The sequence below is a fragment of the Apteryx rowi genome, unplaced genomic scaffold (assembly GCF_003343035.1).
Source record: "Apteryx rowi isolate R43461 unplaced genomic scaffold, aptRow1 scaffold_86, whole genome shotgun sequence".
Taxonomy (NCBI): Eukaryota; Metazoa; Chordata; class Aves; order Apterygiformes; family Apterygidae; genus Apteryx; species Apteryx rowi.
The window spans coordinates 1,133,717-1,137,986 of record NW_020451160.1 but is presented as its reverse complement, the minus strand read 5'-3'; the positions used below and the strand labels follow the sequence as shown (position 1 = coordinate 1,137,986).

The following is a 4,270-nucleotide window of genomic DNA, read 5'->3' as shown; positions in this document are numbered from 1 at the left end:
CCCCCCGGGCTGCCAGCGCCGGGGCGCCGGGTCGGGGCGCCCCCCCAAAGCCGGCGCCTCGCACCGACGGGGAGCCGATGGGGGCGACGCGCTCCTCTGCCCGCCACGCTCTGCCGGGAGCGCCTGCTCGGGAGCCGCGGCTTGCACCGGTAAACAAGAAGTTTCCATTGGTACAGTAAATCAGACAAACTGGGAAACGCTTTTGTCGGTCCTCCGCAACGGGACTTCCTCGAAACGTCTAGCAAAAAGCGCCCTAAAATAACATATTGATAAAAATTTGGCCTTGGTCTAATTTAAAAGAAACCTTCCCGAAATGTGCCCTGAGCAGCAGAACGTGATAAAGGAAATAAAACATCTCCCTCATTAGTATAGCATGAAAATCAGCAGGTTTGAATCCCGTGTTTCTTACGGGCCCAGACAAGAGATGACCCCAAGTTTGACGTGACATGTAAATACTCTGAAACTATTTAAAAGGCTAAAAAATTTAATCTAACTCCAGCTACACCTGACAGCAAAGGCGGCAGGGCATCAGAAGAAAGTTAAGTAAGATAGTCAATAATTTTGAAGAATATCATGAATACCCTGTTGAAGAATCAGTAGGGAGCCGATACCTGTCAGTGACAATTTCAAGACAGAAAAGGTCTGATGAACACCAGCTAAACCACACACCTGCTAATTCAGTCTGTGTGGTTATAGCCCAGAAAGAGCCCTGGTACATGCAAAGACAGCAGATGGCAATAGTATTTTCTCATTTAAGAAAAAACCTGTCTTACATAAATGCAGTTAAGCAATTAACATGCTTATGTTCCATGACTCCCGTTGTTGCCCAACCTTCAAGTCCCCTTTTATAAAGGAAAATAAAGCTAAAAGCAAAGAGCAGCACATTTCCATCGCAGCAAACTGGCAGAATGAGAAAAGGCAGGTTTTATAGGAATACCTTGATCAGAAAATGAACAGCTTTAGTAAAGTCCCCACATCAACGCTTTTTTTTTTTTTTTTTTTAWGTACTCCTACACAGCATTACAGAAACATCACTAAGATTGACAAAGCTGTCAACAGCCATGAAGATCACAACTGAACAAATCTGCCAGTGCTACTGGAATTACTGGAAATAAGTGTACTCTATGCAACCTTTAACCATTACACATAATTAAGCCCAAGAAGTTTATCATCTTAGTGAGCTRCACTTTGAAGATTCTACAATGCTTGATTTCAGGTTCAGGACTGATGAAAAAGTAACCATTCTTCTGATGTCAGTCTTCCACACTGTACTAGCATACACAAACAGCAACTCTGATGACTTTCCTTTATCAGAAATACTTTCCCTGTGCCAGGGTCACTATCTCCAAATCTTTCTAAGCCGGCCTCTATTTTTTTATGGCATTTATTCTCTTCTGCTATTATGACAAAATTAAGGTGCAATGTGAAATGATGGCATATGAAGCAAAGTATGCAAACATTCATTCAAGTATATTGCCTATATTTCATGGTAAACATTTCAAAGAGCTTCTGCTCCTTCTAAAGGGATAAATATTGCTAACAGCAACAGTAATACATCAAACAGCGCAGTGCTACATTTGAAGATGCATATCATCATCATATGCACATGCAAACACTCAGCCAAAGGAACACTGCTTGCAAACCGTAAAATCCAAATCTGACAATGTAAAAGTTAGCTGTACAACCTAAACAATAAATTCTGGGCTTAATATACACTTAAGAAGGAAATTATTGCAGATTGCTAAATGTTCCTTTCTTTGGGATACCTATACATTGCTGTTAAGTACATTAACAGCATCTAAGAAAAAAAATATTTTAACTGAAGGAGTAGTGATGCGGTATTTCCAAGAACCATACTGGTGTTTCCTTGAGCTTAGCAATAGTACAGAATTGGGGAAATCTCCAGCACAATTCAAGATGAGAGGAGATTCATCACACAATTTTTTTTTTTAAACCTGCATTAATTTTACTATCACCTTCATATATATTGCTAGAATATAAAGAAATTATGTTTCTACAACAATAACAATAGCTGCTACGTAGAACAAAACTTTACCCTTTGTGACTTAAGGCAAAAGTGTAGTTGAAGTTTAGGCACCAAAGCTACAAGTAAATTAGGGGAAAGCTTTGAAAATATTAAACCAAGATATTTACATAGCAAATGTCAGAAAAGGAAAACTTAGAACATCAATTCTGCTAAAGACACCCAGAAAGCATTCACTAATCCTATCAAATAAGTGCTTAGAGACAACCAGCCACATAATTCTGAAAATAAAAAGCAAAGCAACTGCACAAGAAGGAGAAAAAACAAAAACAACAGCCTTACTCGGGAAGTGGCTTGTGCGCGATCTTTGCCACTCTGCCCGCTGAGAACACAGCTGTAAGTATTTGCTTTAGGCAAAGACAGTAATGAAACAGGACATGTTGCAAAGACTATAGTCTGCCCTGGCTCCACAAGAACAGATAGATAAGAATGAAGCACAGCCAAAATACTAACACAATGAATACTCATTATAAGAATTAACAGATGATCTTACTGGAGAGCTGACTAAGATGTCTCAGAACACCAATGTGTTTTTCACCTCTCACCTCACAGTGACTTGAGGCAAGATACTTCTCTTGCTCTTAAAAATAGGGGGCGGGGGAAGAGGCGGCAGATAAAACTAACAGTAGGTTATTAGCAGTATAGTGCTACAGCCCAAGATGGATTATAAGTATTTAAAAATGCAAGCCTCAATGCTGTAGGTAACAGGAAACAATTCTTATCATCTTTTCAAGTGATACTTAAGAAAAAAGAAAAAACCCAAAAACACACAGAGGCAAAGGTAGGCTTTTGATACTGCTCCTACAAATAGCATCTTTTCTAACACATGAGAGCTTTCTCATTGTTCTCAGCATTTCGCTGTCCTTCTGGAAAACAGTAAGGACAGGAACAGAAAAACAGACAGTTTAGAAATGCCAAAGTGAGGGAAAGAAGAAAAAAATATGTTCAGTGAAAGATTTTGCAAAGAATCAAGTCCTAAGCTTCATCAGCTGGTACAGGGCTAACCATTATTGTGCATGGTGGAAATTAAAATCTGTGGATACATCATCTGGAAGACATGCAGAAATGTAAAGTGTCAGACTCTAGACAAAAGAATAGAATAAAAGAATCATAAGGGCAGAACACTGATTCAAATCAGCCAAATAAGGAAGTATAACACAAAAAGCTAACCAGGTAAAATTATCAATATATAAAAGCCAGAACATTCCGGGTCATAAATGATACTCAGTCACGATCCACTACCTTAATATATTTCAACTTCCTTAAGCATTCCTCATCAGATGACGAGACAAAGTATCACTTACAAAACTCTAAGCTACAGCACAAAATACAAAAAATATTTATCAGAGACAAAGCATTTCATCACGTAATAGAAAACTTCAGCTCTGCCAAAAACTATTGATTAGTTGTCATTTTCTCTCTTATTTTAAACATTATAAACTAAGTGTGAATTTCTCAAACTTGTCCAGTATTATGAAACATTTAAACACTAAGCGACTTAATCATCTTAAGAAATGATAATTCGAATGCTGGTTTTTGGCACAAATTTTCAGTACCCAAAGATTATGCAGAAATGGATCACAAACACCACCATGTTTGCAGGGGGTTTAACAAGCTGGGAGCCTTCAGGTTTTGGCCCTTGACAGAAAGTGTTCAGTGACTTCTAAAACAAGGAATGAACTTCCCTAAATTCTATGTTTGATCTATGAGTTGCTCACTGAGTTACTAACTATACTACAAGATACTTTATTGTTAGTCAGTAACCAAGATCTCTGTCTGGAGGCAGCTATCTTGGGAGTTAACAAGACTGGATCCTTGTCTTCTATAAATTATTTGAAACCGTACTGAAAAGTAAAACCCTAACACACGGGAACAACAGTGAATCTCAAGCAGGAAGTTCAAAAGAGAAAGAAAAGGCTAAAAGGAAAACACCTTTCCCAATCTTAGCTCTGTACAGAAACTCGTGTTTGAAGCATGACCTAAGGGGTCTTAGGAGAAAGAGAGATATGGACGTTAACCTGCCCACAGGGTATTCGTAACCTTTTTACCTTTAGAAACGGCCCGGAATCACAGAGCTGTTCTGTTGAACATTAAAAATAAATGAATTCCAGGAATGACCATTACACAACACTCCACAGATCGCCAGCAAAGAGGAAAAGGACGCGAGACTAAAAGTAAAACCAGTCTGGGGACTCAGCGGGAGAAGAACAGCGCCTGGCAGCCAAT

At 39.0% G+C, this 4,270-nt stretch overlaps 1 protein-coding gene across 2 annotated transcripts in view; it reads right to left on the bottom strand.

The window, feature by feature from the left end:
- GRB2 (growth factor receptor bound protein 2) overlaps window positions 1–4,270 on the bottom strand; it is a 62,789-nt gene that overhangs the window by 48,233 nt on the left and 10,286 nt on the right. The gene's annotated exons all lie outside the window — the stretch shown is intronic.